Here is a 17816-nt window from a genome sequence, read left to right on the forward strand (position 1 = left end):
CCTGCCTCTAACGTGTCCAACCCCTTAATAATCTTATACGTTTCGATAAGATCCCCTCTCATCCTTCTAAATTCCAGTGTATACAAGCCCAGTACGTAGGAAGCAAGGAACCGTGTACAGTTTCTTGACAGTTTCTTCCCAGTTGTTATCAGGCAACTGCATCATTCTACCACAACCAGAGAGCGATGCTGAACTATTATCTACCTCATTGGGAACCCTCACTCTGTCTTTGATCGGACTTTACTGGCTTTATCTTGCACTTAGCGTTATTCCCTTATCATGTGCAGGAAAGAACTGCAGATGCTGGTTTAAATCGAAGGTAGACACAAAATGCTGGAGTAACTCAGCGGAACAGGCAGCATTTCTGAAGGGAAGGAATGGGCGACGTTTCAGGCCGAGACCCTTCTTCAGTCTGAAAATGGAAAATGCTCTTGATTCAGACTCACGTAAGAGGCCAAGTGCCGACAATAATCAATATCATTGACAAAATTGTAGACTTTCAAAAGTTCATTTTTTTATTATTAATGAATTCAACAATTATTTATAAATCACTTCATTGCATTTATAAACTGTGTAATATATCCCCAATAGTAGATATCCGCCATGGCTTTATCTTAAAGGACAATATAACCTATATGTTCTCAGGTTGCAGTCACTGTTTCTGCAAATCTTCATTACATGGTCTTTTGCCTTAAAAGATTATTGCCTTTGGTATCATGCTAAGATTGTCTAGAATTGTGCAATGTCCTGCATCAACAAACATCAACAAAGTTCATTATTACATGAAAGAAAAACAAAGAAACAGAGAAACCATAGCATTCAATAAAAGTTGCCATTTTGGATCAACCATGCTGTGTATGAACCAGTACACTTTAGAAACAGGGGTTCGCAAAGCGAAGGGTATTTTTATACTGAATAACATCACTGAGGTTAGGTTGGATGCAAACCAACTAACATGATTACAGAGTGATAATTATATGTCCAAGTTATGCAAATGATTATTCCAAAAGTTCTTCAGCTGTGTTAATATTGTCATTATGAATTTACAAACAGAGGAATTCATATGATATAATTTCTATGTTTACAATACAATGTTAAATCAGGCATAAAGCTAACTAGAACACAGATTAATATTAACGACATCATCTGCTGATTTAAGTCAGATTGGTATTGTGTTGCACCCAAGATCAAGGGAAGCAACATTTTCTCATAAACTAAAAGACAATTGATCATTTGTTTGATAGGATTCTCCTAGAAAAGACATCAACGATTTAATATAAATGTTATTGCCATAAAGCAAAAGGTAACATTTACTTTTGATTTTGTTTTGATGAGTTTTGCAGCTTAATTATATGATAAAATCAATAAAGTTAGGAGTTAGCTGGTATTAATTGCCACCTAAGTGCAGATAAACTCCAGCAAAAATATATTTGAGAATTTCTTTATCATTTGTGAAATTATTTAGTGAAGTTTAGGTTATTGACCTATGATTACAGTAGACACTTGCTCTACGTCTCAGAATGGAATAGACATTTTAAAGTAACATGAGCCATAGGGAATTTTTATTTAAAAAATTAGGATGATGAGGATTATTTTGGATTTATTATTATCGTGGATGGTTTGTTGGTCATGCAACCTCATGTGTACAGCAATGGGAAAAGATCACCATTTTCCACAGATAATCAGCAATGCAGAAGGCTATCTGATTTTGCCTCCATGCTGAAGAGGTTAAATATTCAGTTTATGAAAACAAAGGGCTCCTGCTATAGAAACGACAAAGAAAGTGGAATGGATGAGGTAATCGAATTGGATGATATCGATCAAATTCACTGAATGAGTGAAAATTAAGGAAAGATCTGAGGTGGTCCCATTTTTGACGAGAATATTTGATGCTGCACCATGAGAGGAAAGCTCAGAGGTCATTAGAGAGGTGTTTGTGGAATAGGTTGGTTGAGAGACATCTTTTTAATTCTGTTTATAATCCTGGCACTGTGACTAGGAGCAGGAGCACACAGACAAACGCTTGCAGTGGCTTGGAGCTCATGCCCGGTGCCGAGTTTTCAGTTGTAGTTGCTGGTGGGCTTGTGGTGACGGCTACCATAGTAGTGGATTGAGCTGTGAAAGACAAAACGATTTGTTATTTGATGATTTTGTTTTAGTTTGAATACATTTCAAATATGGCATTGTCCTATTGACCGCAATATATGCAAGCATGATGGTAAATTCAAACTCGGAGTCCCTTGGGTTGTGGGCGGGACGGTGGCACAGCGGTAGAGTTGCTGCCTAACAGCGCCAGAGACCCGGGTTCGATCCTGACTATGGGTGCTATCTGTGCAGAGTTCGTACGTTCTCCCTGTGACCGTGTGGGTCTTCTCTGGGTGCTCCAGTTTCCTCTCACGCAGCAAAGACGTACAGGTTTGTAAGTTAATTGCCTTTGGTAAATAAATGTAAAATTGGCCCTAGTGTGCAGGATAGTGCTAGTGCACAGGGCAATCGTTGCTCAGTGAGGACCCAGGGGACTTGATGGGCTGAAAGGTCTCCTTCAATGTCATAGCAAGAAACTATGCATGGAGACACAAGGAACTGCAGAGAGGCGGAAGGCAAGGATTACTTGAAGTTAGAAAATCAATATTCATACTCAAGCGAAATAGGAGGTGCTGTTCCTCCAATTTGCATCGGACCTCACTCTGACAGTGGAGGAGATCCAGGACAGAAAAATCAGTATGGGAATGGGAGGGGGAGTTAAAGTGTTTGGCAACCGGGAGATCGCGTAGGCCAAGGCGGACTGAGGGGAGGTGTTCAGCAGTTAGTCCCAGCTTTTGGAGTTGGGCTGATGGTAGTAAGCTGTGTTGGAAGGAACTGCAGGTGCTGGTTTAAATCGAAGAGGGACACAGAAAGCTGGAGTAACTCAGCGGGACAGGCAGTATCTCTGGAGAGAAGGAATGGGTGACGTGTCGGGTCGAGACCCTTCTTCAGACTGAAGACAATCATTTGTAATATAAGAAAATAACTGCAGTTGCTGGTACAAATCAAAGGTATTTATTCAAAAAATGCTGGAGTAACTCAGCAGGTCAGGCAGCATCTCAGGAGAGAAGGAATGGGTGACGTTTCGGGTCGAGACCCTTCTTCAGACTGATGTCAGGGGGGCGGGACAAAGGAAGGATATAGGTGGAGACAGGAGGATGTAGGATAGTGTTAGGAGTGATCGCTGGTCGATGTGGACTCGGCAGGCCGAAGGGTCTGTTTCCGTGCTGTATCTTAAAGTAAAATCTGAAGATCTTGCCCAAACTGAACTCCATTGTGGTGACTGTGTGGGCCCCTTTGTCCAGGGTCAAGTTGCCAGGACAATTGCTACACTTTTAAGAAGATTGTTGTCCAAGTCGACTGTTAGGTTCCTCTGACCCATGTGAGATGCGATGGAAAAGGAAGGACTTATACGTTCATAAATTCATAAGTGATAGGAGCAGAATTAGGCCATTCGGCCCATCAAGTCTACTCTGCCATTCAATCATGGCTGATCTATCTCTCCCCACTAACCCCTTTCTCATGCCTTCTCCCCATAACTAATGACACCCGTATTAATCAAGAATTACTGCCTGGGGCAGTAACAAGCTTTTGTTGTGATGCGTTCTATCCAGTCAGTGGAAAGACAATACATGATCACGATCGAGCCATTTGCAGTCTAGAGGAGAGTGCGGAGCGATTGTAATATGCGATTGTAGGCCTGCTTCTGTGGCTGGCATGCCAATAGTCACCTGGCTTCCACGCTGAAGAGCCTGAACTTTCAGTTTGTGATTATTCAGGCTCAATGGTACTGAAATGCTAAAGAAGTTATAATAAATGAAGTAATTGATTAACAAACCCTCATCAAATTAACCATAATCACCGAATGAATATTTAGGAATATTTGAGAACTTGTACTACGTTAAAATGTGTAGGAATGAACTGCTAACACCAAAGATAGCCACAAAGTGCTGGAGAACCTCAGTGGGTCAAGCTGTATGACTGGAGGGAAGGAATAAGTGCGCACTCATCTCTCCCACCATCCCGCCTCACTTTCCTCTTCCCCCTCATCCCTTGCCACCTACATCCCTTTCTCTGGTCTCTCATTTCACTCCTCTTCTCTTCTAATCTCACAGCCTTTTGCCTCCTTTTCATCTCTGGTCTTTGTCCACTTGTATCCACCTATCACTTGCTTGGCTTTGACCCCCCCACCTCTCTCCCCCCCACCCCCCACGACTACAATCACCCGAAACGTCACCTGTCCATACCCTCCAGAGAGGATGCCTGACACACCGAGTTACGCTGCCATTTTGCATTTTATTGAAGAATACCTTATGCTTAGAAGTGAATCTGTTGGAAGTGGTAGTTTGATAGTTTGATAACAAACGTTTTGTACTTTTTATAACAACAATTCATGGAGAGTAACAAGAAGCAGAATCTATTGAAAAAGGGTATCAACCCGAAACGTCTACCATTCCTTTTATCGTGCCCCACTGAGTTGCGTGTCTATTTTGTGTCTATCTTTGGAGTAAACCAGGATCTGCAGTTCCTTCCTACACAAGAAAATCCATGCCTTGGCTTGAAGCTGCTGGCATTATCTGTGACCTTACCTTTTGTGGTAGTTGGAGGGGCCGGAGTGGGCACTGTGTGTAAAGACATCACATTATTAACATAGTCAGTTTACTTTGAATACGTTTGAAACATACTCTGCCATTCAATCATGGCTGATCTATCTCTCCCCACTAACCCCTTTCTCATGCCTTCTCCCCATAACTAATGACACCCGTATTAATCAAGAATTACTGCCTGGGGCAGTAACAAGCTTTTGTTGTGATGCGTTCTATCCAGTCAGTGGAAAGACAATACATGATCACGATCGAGCCATTTGCAGTCTAGAGGAGAGTGCGGAGCGATTGTAATATGCGATTGTAGGCCTGCTTCTGTGGCTGGCATGCCAATAGTCACCTGGCTTCCACGCTGAAGAGCCTGAACTTTCAGTTTGTGATTATTCAGGCTCAATGGTACTGAAATGCTAAAGAAGTTATAATAAATGAAGTAATTGATTAACAAACCCTCATCAAATTAACCATAATCACCGAATGAATATTTAGGAATATTTGAGAACTTGTACTACGTTAAAATGTGTAGGAATGAACTGCTAACACCAAAGATAGCCACAAAGTGCTGGACAACCTCAGTGGGTCAAGCTATATGACTGGAGGGAAGGAATAGGTGCGCACTCATCTCTCCCACCATCCCGCCTCACTTTCCTCTTCCCCCTCATCCCTTGCCACCTACATCCCTTTCTCTGGTCTCTCATTTCACTCGTCTTCTCTTCTAATCTCACAGCCTTTTGCCTCCTTTTCATCTCTGGTCTTTGTCCACTTGTATCCACCTATCACTTGCTTGGCTTTGACCCCCCCACCTCTCTCCCCCCCACCCCCCACGACTACAATCACCCGAAACGTCACCTGTCCATACCCTCCAGAGATGATGCCTGACACACCGAGTTACGCTGCCATTTTGCATTTTATTGAAGAATACCTTATGCTTAGAAGTGAATCTGTTGGAAGTGGTAGTTTGATAGTTTGATAACAAACGTTTTGTACTTTTTATAACAACAATTCATGGAGAGTAACAAGAAGCAGAATCTATTGAAAAAGGGTATCAACCCGAAACGTCTACCATTCCTTTTATCCTGCCCCACTGAGTTGCGTGTCTATTTTGTGTCTATCTTTGGAGTAAACCAGGATCTGCAGTTCCTTCCTACACAAGAAAATCCATGCCTTGGCTTGAAGCTGCTGGCATTATCTGTGACCTTACCTTTTGTGGTAGTTGGAGGGGCCGTAGTGGGCACGGTGTGTAAAGACATCACATTATTAACATAGTCAGTTTACTTTGAATACGTTTGAAACATAGCATTGTTTTTACGGAGCACAACAATATAAACATGATACTCAGCCCAACCTTAGTGTCTCTCAATTTCCCATCGAGAAAAGTGTGTCTGCTCGCTCATTTTCTTTTTGTTCGGTTTGAATTCAGTTTGTGAACGAACAACTGAGCTGGCTGTTGACCCATAAATCCATGAACAATCACCTCTTGCAGGTGAAGCAATCATCTCACTTTGTTACATTGATCCTCAATGTCTTTGTTGGGGATTAATAGATTGCAATTATTATTGTCAGCAATAATGCCAACATGCTTCCGGTATCTTGATTGTCAAAAGGCAGAAGGTCACGGGTGGTACGGTGGTGCAGCTGTGGAGCTGCTGCCTTCCAGCACCAGAGGACCGGCTTCGATCCGGACTATGGGTGCTGTCTGTGCGGAGTTTGGACGTTCTCCCTGTGACCACATGGGTTCTCTTTGGGAGCTCCGGTTTCCTCCCACACTCCAAAGACATTATACAGGATTGTAAGCTAATTGGATTTGGTTAGAAAATGTGTAAATTGCCCCATGTGTGTAGGATAGTGCTCGCTTGGGGTGATCAATGGTCGGTGTGGACTCAACGGGCACGTTTCCGCGCTGTATCGCTCAACGTGTTAGGAGTCTGCACGTTCTCCTCGTGACCACATGGGTTTCCTCTGGGTGCTCCAGTCTCCCACTCACATCCCAATGACGTGAGGTTTTGTAGGTTGATTGGCCCCTTTAAATTGCCCTAAGTGTGCAGGAAGTGGGATTTAGATTTAGATTTAGAGATACAGCGCGAAAACAGGCCCTTCGGCCCACCGGGGCTGCGCCGCCCAGCGATCCCCGCCCATTAACACTAACCTACACACACTAGGGACAATTTTTACATTTGCCCAGCCAATTAACCTACATACAGGATAACATAGAAGTCGTGTGAACGGGTGATCGATGGTCAGCATGGACTTGTTGGGCCGAAGGGCCTGTTTCCACGCTGTATCTCTCGATCAATCAATAAATCAATCATTGTCTGCTCCATATAATGGAACCTTTAGCAAAGCGTCGTTCCTCTGATCGTGGGACAGGAAAGGAAAGGCATTTACTGCCCGAGTTTTTTGCCCAGAGCAGCAGAACAGGAGAAACTGATAATTTCTATAATTTTATCATCACTTAAAAATAACGAAAGCAAGTGCAGTTAAAATTAAAATAAAACATTCTTTATCATACTATAACTCTCAATTACTTTATAGAGAAAATGAAAATAAATCCTACTTTGTTTGAGGGGCATGATCTGGACATAGGTTCCATTCACGAAGCTCACAAATGCCCTGGACACAAATAGAAACACATTCATGTTAGAAGTCCTTTCTCACAATTGCATTAGTTTTGGTCTCACTGCGAGAGAAAATATTGTATATCATTAAGCTGGTCAGTGTATATGTGATGAGGATATATCCACCAGTGGGAAGGTCTGGGACCGGAGGTCATTGTCTCAGAATAAAAGGACATTCCTTTGGAACAGTGGGGAGGAATTTTGTTAGTCAGAGGGTGGTGAATCTATGGAATTCATTGGATATTTGTAAGGCAGACGATACAAGGCCTTCTATGCCCGCACCTCCAGACTCAGGAACAGCTTCATCCCCAGGGCCATAGCTGCTATGAACCGGTCCTGCTGAGCCGGATGGCCACAACGCATAGATCAACTTGCACTTTACCCTGTCCAAAACTGTTACAACTGTTCGTTTCGTTGGGTTGCTGCTGTCTAAATTACCTAAATTATTGCATCGTATGGGAGGCGCATTCCCAATCTCGTTGTACCCCTGGGTACAATGACAATAAAGATATATTGTATTGTATTGTATTGTATTGATAGATACTTGATTAGTACGGGTGTCAGGGGTTATGGGGAGAAGGCAGGATAATGGAGTTGCGAGGGAAAGATAGATCAGCCACGATTGAATGACGGAGTAGACTTGATGATCCGAATGGCCTAATTCTGCTCCTATCACTTATGAACTTATGAAGGGAATTGCAAACTAGAGGACATGTGGGAGGGGGGGGGGGGGGGGGGAAGATTTAATAGGAACCCAAGGGGTAACCTTTTTACACAAAGGGTGGTGCATGTATGGAATGAGCTGCCGGAGGGGGTAGTTGAGGCTGGGACTGTCCCAGCATTTAAGAAGCAATTAGACAGGTGCATGGGCAGGATAGGGTTTAGAGGGGATATGGGCCAAACGCAGGATAGGTTTAGAGGGATATGTGCCAAATGCAGGTTAGGTTTAGAGGGGATATGGGCCAAACGCAGGATAGGTTTAGAGGGGATATGGGCCAAACGCAGATGGGACTAGTGTAAATGGGACATGTTGGACGGCGTGGGCAGGTTTGGTTATGAGATTGTTTCCACACTGTATGTCTCGATGCTATGACTCTATTCTGGCTGGTAGTTTGTTCTTGTATTCAATGTCCAACTTCTTCTACACTTTTGCAGAGACATTGATGAGGTTTCATGCCTGTCATTGGAGGTAGATTGCAGAGAAGGTTGTACAAACCTTACAGCTGCTGTGGGCTGAATATCCCAACTTGCTCTACATATTTATGTATAACATGGTTAGTTACTTGCAAAGGCTAATTACTGATCAGAAACATTCAGTGATTCAATGCATGTCAAGAGGAAACAACATAAGAATATAGAACACAGTGCACAGAACAGTACAGCACATGAACAGGACCTTCGGCCCTCAATGTCCATTCTGAACATGATACCTAGTGAGGCTTATCTCCACTGCCTGCATGCGATCCATATCCCTTCTATCGACTCCATTTATACCTCACTCTGCCTCGGCAAGGCCAGCGGCATAATTGAGCCGTACCCCGGCCACTCCCTCTTCTCCCCTCTCCCATCGGGCAAAAGGTCCAGAAGTGTGAAAATGCACACCTCCAGATTCAGGGACAGTTTCTTCCCAGCTGTTATCAGGCAACTGAATCATTCTGCCACAACTAGAGAGTAGTCCGGAACTACCAACTACCTTATTGGGACCCTCGGACTATCTTTAATCAGACTTTGCTGGCTTTACCATGCACTAAACATTATTCCCTTATCTGACACACTGTAAATGGCTCGATTGTAATCATTTACTGTCTTTCCGCTGACAGGTTATCACGTAACAAAAATCTTTTCAGTGTACCTTGGTACATGTGACAATAAACTTCACTGAACTTCCCTGCATATCCAATTCAAAGGCCTCTTAAGTGGGGTGTCACGGTGGAGCAACGCTAGAGTTGCTGCCTTACAGCGCCAGAGACCCGGGTTCGATCCTGACTCTGGGTGCTGTCTGTAAGGTGTTTGTCCATTCTCCCCGTGACCACGTGTGTTTTCTCCTAGATCTCCGGTTTCCTCCCACACTCCAAAGACGTACAGGTTTGTAGGCTAAATGGCTTGGTATAAGTGTAAATTGTCCCTAGTGTGCATCGGGTAGCGTTAGTGTGCGGGGATCGCTGGTCGGCACAGACTCGGTGGACCGAAGGGCCTGTTTCCGCGCTGTATCTCTGAAACTAAACTAAACTAGATGCCTCTAATGTATTTGACTCGGCCACCGTCCGTGGCAGTGCGTTGCAAGATGATATTAGGCAATACCTGATGTTAACATAAGCGGTGATGTTCATAGGTGAAACCCATTCTTCAGTTGTATACATGCTCCTCACCCCCTCGATTCCATCACAAGTTGTTGAACCGTTCGTCCAATTCCCCACAGCTAATCCGTCGAAGTGAGCGGACAGTGTAATCGTTGCGTTCACTCCAAATCCCGAAACGTTAACTGGGAAAGTGAAAAGAAAAGTTAATATTTCGCACATGGGTGCAAGGCTGTGGAGTAGAAGCGCTTCAATGTTAATTAAGAATCGAGGGTCAAGGGAGCTTTATTGTCACGTGTCTTGAAATGGAACAATGAAACAATGAAATTCTGTCTTCCAGCAGCACAGCAGATATGTAAACATATTACTCTGTAATGACCAAACAAAACAATACAAGTTCAATACATAGTACACACACACATAGCGTATGTATATGTGTGTGTATGTGCGTATGCACACATCTTTATGTCATCAATCTCATTATCTCAATGTATAAATGTATATATATATGTATCTGTATACTTGTGTGTGCATGTATATACATGCACACACATGTATACAGATACATATATATATATATTTATACATTGAGATAATGAGATTGATGACATAGAGATTTGTGCATACACACACACACACACATATATATACACATATATATGTACATATATATATATATATATATATATATATATATATATATACACACACTATATATATACACACACTATGTACACACATATATAAACACACACACACCCCTACCAAACAAATAAACAACAATAGTGTAAAGACCAAAGCAATGCCCAGAGGAGCTTGTTTGGAAGTTGTAGTGTTTAATGTCCTGATGGTTGTAGGGATGAAACTGCTCCAGAACCTGGATGTTACAAGTTTTCAAGCTCCTATACCTTCGTCTCTATACCAGAGATGAAAATGTGACAAAAGGTTGTGAGATTCGGTGAGGGGTAGATCATGGCTGATCCACCCCTTCTTCCTAACCCCATTCTCCTGCTTCCCAACACCCCTGGAAACCGTACCAATTAAGAATTTATCAATCTCCGCCTTAAAAATATCCATTGACTTGGCCTCCACAGCCTTCTGTGGAAATGAATTCCAAAGATTCACCACTCTCTGATTAAAGAAATTCCACCTCATCTTTCTAAAGGTATGTCCATTTATTCCGAAGCTGTGGCCTCTAGTCCTAGACTCTCCCATGAGTGGGTGCATCCTCTCCACATCCAGGCCTGCCCATTTTGTACAGGGGAAAGGGTTAGGATGGCTGATTTTCGACTTTAAGTTAACTAGTTGATGGATGAAATTCCCCTTCTATTTTCAACACAAACACTTCCAATTTGAAGTCACCGCTGTCTTTAAATAAAAACACTTAAACATTAGATTACATTTCCAGCGAGCTGAATACCAAATCCGACCAAGCACAGACTCTCTTTGGGTCTTTGAGTGGGATATCCATGGGAACATTTTGAGTCTTGAATGCAGGTCCCACAAGCAGATTAGCTACGAAGTTTGGACAACATGGTGACGTAGCGAGTGGAGCTGCTGCCTCACTGTGCCAGAGACCCCGGTTCGATCCTAACCTTGGTTGGACCCTAACCTGCCTGTGTGGAGTTTGCACGTTCTCCCTGCGACTGCATGGGCTTTCTCAGTCCACGCCAACCAGTGATACACTAACACTATCCTATACACTAGGGGCAATTTTACTGAAACCAATTAGCCTACAAACCTGCACGTCTTTGGGGTGTGGGAGGAAACCGGAGCACCTGGGGAAAACCCACTTAGGGTCACGGAACAAACGTACAAACTCCATACAGACAGCACCCGTAGTCAGGATCAAACTCGGGTCTCTGGAGCTGTAAAGCATCAATTCTACTGCTGTGCCACCATGCCGCTCCAAAGGATTGTCAGAGTCTCAAAGATTATAAAGAACCAGAGGACATACAGTATGTTTAAGGTGAGGGGGGAAAAGATTTAATAGGAAGCGGAGTGCAAATTTCTTTACACAAAGGGTGGTGGATGTATGGAACAAGCTGCCGGAGGAGGTAGTTGAGGCAGGGACTATTGCAACGTTTAAGAAACATTTAGACAGGTACATGGTTAGGACAGGTTTGGAGGGTTCTGGACCAAATGCAGGCAGGTGGGTCGAGTGCAGACGGTTGGTGGTGGGCATGTTGGGCCAAAGGGGCCTATTTTCACGCTGTATGTCTCTGTGAATCTAAATTAAAATAGATCATTGATTTGTTCAATATTAATTCAGATATAGGCCCCCAAACAGTAGCCTCGACATAGGGTGCAAGTTGAATCAGGAGATAAAATTGGCGTGTCAAAAATGTAATGCTACGGTGGTTATGGGAGATTTCAACATGCAGGTAGACTGGGAAAATCAGGTTGGAAATGGACCCCAGGAAAGAGAGTTTGTAGAGTGCCTTCGAGATGGATTCTTAGAACAGCTTGTACTGGAGCCTACCAGGGAGAAGGCAATTCTGGATTTAGTGTTGTGTAATGATCCTGATCTGATAAGGGGACTAGAGGTAAAAGAGCCATTAGGAGGCAGTGATCACAACATGATAAGTTTTACTCTGCAAATGGAAAGGCAGAAGGGAAAATCGGAAGTGTCGGTATTACAGTATAGCAAAGGGGATTACAGAGGCATGAGGCGGGAGCTGGCCAAAATTGATTGGAAGGAGGCCCTAGCAGGGAAGACGGTAGAACAGCAATGGCAGGTATTCCTGGGAATAATGCAGAGGCTGCAGGATCAATTTATTCCAAAGAGGTGGAAAGACTCTAAGGGGAGTAAGAGACACCTGTGGCTGACAAGGGAAGTCAGGGACAGCATAAAAATTAAGGAGAGGAAGTATAACATAGCAAAGAAGAGTGGGAAGACAGAGGATTGGGACTCTTTTAAAGAGCAACAAAAGTTAACTAAAAAGGCAATACGGGGAGAAAAGATGAGGTACGAGGGTAAACTAGCCAATAATATAAAGGAGGATAGCAAAAGTTTTTTTAGGTACGTGAAGAGGAAAAAAATAGTCAAGGCAAATGTGGGTCCCTTGAAGACAGAAGCAGGGGAATTTATTATGGGGAACAAAGAAATGGCAGACGAGTTAAACCGTTACTTTGGATCTGTCTTCACTGAGGAAGATACACACAATCTCCCAAATGTTCTAGGGGCCGGAGAACCTAGGGTGATGGAGGAACTGAAGGAAATCCACATTAGGCAGGAAATGGTTTTGGGTAGACTGATGGGACTGAAGGCTGATAAATCCCCAGGGCCTGATGGTCTGCATCCCAGAGTACTTAAGGAGGTGGCTCTAGAAATAGTGGAAGCATTGGAGATCATTTTTCAATGTTCTATAGATTCAGGATCAGTTCCTGTGGATTGGAGGATAGCAAATGTTATCCCACTTTTTAAGAAAGGAGGGAGAGAGAAAACGGGTAATTATAGACCAGTTAGTCTGACATCAGTGGTGGGGAAGATGCTGGAGTCAATTATAAAAGACGAAATTGCTGAGCATTTGGATAGCAGTAACGGGATCATTCCGAGTCAGCATGGATTTACGAAGGGGAAATCATGCTTTCGGAATGGCAGGCAGTGACCAGTGGGGTACCGCAAGGTTCGGTGCTGGGACCCCAGCTATTTACGATATACATTAATGACTTAGACGAAGGGATTAAAAGTACCATTAGCAAATTTGCAGATGATACTAAGTTGGGGGGTAGTGTGAATTGTGAGGAAGATGCAATAAGGCTGCAGGGTGACTTGGACAGGTTGTGTGAGTGGGCGGATACATGGCAGATGCAGTTTAATGTAGATAAGTGTGAGGTTATTCACTTTGGAAGTAAGAATAGAAAGGCAGATTATTATCTGAATGGTGTCAAGTTAGGAGGAGGGGGAGTTCAACGAGATCTGGGTGTCCTAGTGCATCAGTCAATGAAAGGAAGCATGCAGGTTCAGCAGGCAGTGAAGAAAGCCAATGGAATGTTGGCCTTCGTAACAAGAGGAGTTGAGTATAGGAGCAAAGAGGTCCTTCTACAGTTGTACCGGGCCCTGGTGAGACCGCACCTGGAGTACTGTGTGCAGTTTTGGTCTCCAAATTTGAGGAAGGATGTTCTTGCTATGGAGGGCGTGCAGCGTAGGTTCACTAGGTTAATTCCCGGAATGGCGGGAATGTCGTATGTTGAAAGGCTGGAGCGATTGGGCTTGTATACACTGGAATTTAGAAGGATGAGGGGGGATCTTATTGAAACATATAAGATAATTAGGGGATTGGACACATTAGAGGCAGATAACATGTTCCCAATGTTGGGGGAGTCCAGAACAAGGGGCCACAGTTTGATAATAAGGGGTAGGCCATTTAGAACGGAGATGAGGAAGAACTTTTTCAGTCAGAGAGTGGTGAAGGTGTGGAATTCTCTGCCTCAGAGGGCAGTGGAGGCCAGTTCGTTGGATGCTTTCAAGAGAGAGCTGGATAGAGCTCTTAAGGATAGCGGAGTGAGGGGGTATGGGGAGAAGGCAGGAACGGGGTACTGATTGAGAGTGATCAGCCATGATCGCATTGAATGGCGGTGCTGGCTCGAAGGGCTGAATGGCCTACTCCTGCACCTATTGTCTATTGTCTATTGTCTATTGTCTAAGAACAAAGACAGTCATGTTGAAGACTGACCCTTATATTTTCCAACTGAGGTAATAAGGTAAAAAGTCTGAAGTAGGGTCTCGACCCAAAACGTCACCCATTCCTTCTCTCCAGAGATGCTGCCTGTCCCACTGAGTTACTCCAACATTTTGTGTCTATCTGAGGTAAAATGTAAATTAGGGATATCTCTGAACCTCTTTTAAAATTCCAGCTCCCACACGTCTTTGCTTTGAACACTTGTCCTTGAATATTTGTACCCTTTCCTCTTCTGATATTCCTCTCCAATCTATCACCTGTACTATAAACATTCCTTCTCTGTTTTCTGTATAAATAACTTCTGTTTAGTTTCCACATTGAGCATCGACCCAGAAAAGCCTCAGTCAAGTTTAGTTTAGTTTAAGATAGGCACAAAATGCTGGAGTAACTCAGCGGGTCAGACAGCATCTCTGGTGAGAAGGATTGGATGACGTTTTGGGTCGAGACCCTACTTCAGATTTCAGTTTAGTTGATCATTGTCACGTGTACCGAGGTACAGTGTAAAGCCTTTTTATTGCGTGCTATCCAGTCAACGGAAAGACTATACACGATTACAATCAAACAGTCCACAGTATACAGATGCAGGAGAAAGGGAATGACGTTTATTGCAAGATAAAGTCCAGTGAAGTCCGATTAAAGATAATTTGAGGGTCACCAATGAGGTAAATGGTGGGTCAGTTGGTGATGGGATGGTTCCCTCGAATCCAAATGCCACCCAAGCAGTGTGGCAAACCCTTCAGTGTGAAACCCCTCATTAAGTTTAATTCTTTCTACTGATTATCCTGGCTTTTCACATCCACACGTAGACTTCACAAGCCACGTCTGTTTACACCGATGTTTCTGAGTGTAAGTTTCTGAGTACTTTGATATTATCTTCGGTTCACAAAAGTTACTATAGCGATGTAGGTCTTTATTGCCCATGTAATCCCCAACACAGCCAACACTTGATCACTCTTTTGTCTGTTTTCACCGACAGCCTTTATCATGAATTCCACCCACCTACTAATTGACCTCTCCACACCTGCATTTCCCCTTTCGCTTGCCAGACCTTGTCCCTCCACAGATGCTGCCTGACCCGTTGAGTTACTCCAGCACTTTGTGCTTTCCCCTACAACTGACTGCCATTCCTTTCCCAACACCACTTTCCTGCACTAGCCCCACTTCCCTCAATTCCCTCAACATCCAGAATGACAATGGTTGGACCATTTTTGCACCCTAACGGGAAATATATTTGCTGTAAACTAATGAATGAATTCTTTAAACATCAGCCAATTCTTGTCTCCTGTCATTTGTTTAAAATGTTGATGAAAGTTTTAAGGAATCTTGAAAAGAAAAATAATCAAAGGAAACATTTAAAACTTTGCCAAAAACAGAGCCCGAGAATGGGGAAAATTCTCTGGGTAAATTTGAGTAAAGAAAGACAAAGAATATGTAATAGTTAATCAATCATTATGGTCATTTCTTTTCTTTGCCATTAATTCTCTCATCTTGCTACCAATGCTTTGCAAATGCTTGGGCGGTGGCTTACAGTGCTTGCAGCGCCAGAGACCCGGGTTCGATCCCGACTACGGGTGCTGTCTGTACAGAGTTTGTACGTTCTCCCCGTGACTGCATAGGTTTTCTCAGATACTCGTTTTCCTCCCACACTCCAAAGACGCACAGGTTTGTTGGTAAATTGGCTCAGTATATGTGTATATTGTCCCCAGTGTGTGTAGGATAGTGTTAATGTGCGGGGACCGCTGGTCTGTGCGGTCTCGGTGGGCCGAAGGGCCTGTTTCCGTGGTGTATCTCACCGTCGTCCCTTTGGTGCTAATGGAAAAAGTTTCATTGAAATCGGTGTTATATCTTTAAAGTTGTTTGCATTTAAAAGTTTAAATCTATCTCCTAGGGAGGGAGGGGTTTGGAGGGAGGGGGGGGAGGAGGGAGGATAAGGGGGGGGGTTGAAGGGGATGGAAAGGAGGGGAAGGTGGTAAGGGGGGATGGAGGGACGCGGGGGGAGGGGGAGAGGGGAGGGGAGGGGGGAGAGGGGAGTGAGGGAGAGAGAGAGGGGGGGTGCTGCACCAATGCAGGAGAGGTTTGGGCCCAACGGGTCCACTTGGTCTAGTTTGACAATAAAACACTCTTGAAGTTTTGGGGCAAAATTGTTCCTCTCTATGTTTGCATGTTGTGTCCTTTCCTGACAGACTTTGGTTACCATCACCCACAAGTTCTCAAGTACAGGGAGTAGAATCTACTCTGCCATTCAATCATGGCTGATCTCTGTCTCCTAATCCTGTTTTCCTGCCATCCTCCCCATAACCCTTGACACCCATTCTAATAAAAAAAATGTCTACCTCTGCCTTAAAAATATCCACTGACTTGGCCTCCACTGCCCTCTGTGGCAGTGAGTTCCTCAGATTAACTACCCTCTGACTAAAGAAGTTCCTCCTCACCTCCTTTCTAATAGAGCACCCTTTAATTCTGAGTCTGTGACCTCTGGTCCTAGACTCTCCCACCAGTGGAAACATCCTCTCCACATCCACTCTCTCTGTGCCTTTCATTATTCTGTAAGTGAAAAACAAACTGCTCATTTCACTACTCTTAACGTGTCCTTACTTTTATCCTTTCCAGTTCCCCCCCTCATTAGAAGCCGCAGCCTCCACTATTTGACATATATCTTTGTAGACCAGTTGCTTCACTGGCCGCTCGTCCCAGCCTGATTCAAGTCAAGGCATCCCATGAGAACAGCTCCACGTTCTCCAGTACAGCTCACAAAATGAAACCTTTTCCTTCCTCCACGATCAACATCCAGCACAATTAACTCTCGGATCTTATTTACTGGAAAGAATTTTGTACCTAGCTCAGGTAATAATCCAGAGCTTTAGTAGTTCTGTCTTTCAATTTGGATCTAATCCATTGCCAGAACTTCCTCCTTTATCCGAAGTCATTGTTTTCACATGGACTCAGATCACTGGATCTCCAACCCAGGCGACTGTTTGCATGCTGGCCACAGATCTACAATTACATGTTACAATCGCTCCACACATTTAAATCTCTACACTGTGAATGATTCGATTGTAATCATGCATTGTCCTTCCACTGACTGGTTAGCAAGCAACAAAAGCTTTTCACTCTACCTCGGTACACGTGACAATAAACTAGACTAAACTGTTCCCATTCTAAGTTCCTCTCCAACTTAAGGGAATGTCGTTAGGTAGACAATGAAAACACCTGGATTCTAGCTCTTAGCTGAAGGGTCTCGGCCCAAAGGAAGATACAAAATGCTGGAGTAACTCGCAAGATGGGATTGGATTGTTCATGTTCGCGAGGTCTGAGGTGCTCCATCATGCCAAGTGTTTCAACAATCTAAGACAACACTTAAGCAAGAGAAACCTAGGTTTACTAGGTTAATTCCCGGAATGGCGGGACTGTCATATGTTGAAAGACTGGGATCTTGAGAGGGGATCTTATCGAAACGTGTAAGATTATTAAGGGGTTGGACACGTTAGAGGCAGGAAACATGTTCCCAATGTTGGGGGAGTCCAGAACCAGGGGCCACAGTTTAAGAATAAGGGGTCGGCCATTTAGAACGGAGCAATTTCACACAGGTCAATT

General features: G+C 43.8%; 1 long non-coding RNA gene across 1 annotated transcript; it reads right to left on the reverse strand.

Moving 5' to 3' along the window:
* Positions 1-1557: 1557 nt before the first annotated feature.
* Positions 1558-9599, reverse strand: LOC144608768 (uncharacterized). The gene is made up of 4 exons (XR_013549233.1): positions 9542-9599; positions 7180-7235; positions 4614-4646; positions 1558-2115 (listed from the first exon to the last, which is right to left on the reverse strand). It is a non-coding gene; the product is annotated as an uncharacterized LOC144608768 (long non-coding RNA).
* Between the last annotated feature and the right edge of the window lie 8217 nt (positions 9600-17816).

This window comes from Rhinoraja longicauda, chromosome 32 (genome assembly GCF_053455715.1).
Source record: "Rhinoraja longicauda isolate Sanriku21f chromosome 32, sRhiLon1.1, whole genome shotgun sequence".
In the NCBI taxonomy this organism is placed as follows: domain Eukaryota; kingdom Metazoa; phylum Chordata; class Chondrichthyes; order Rajiformes; family Arhynchobatidae; genus Rhinoraja; species Rhinoraja longicauda.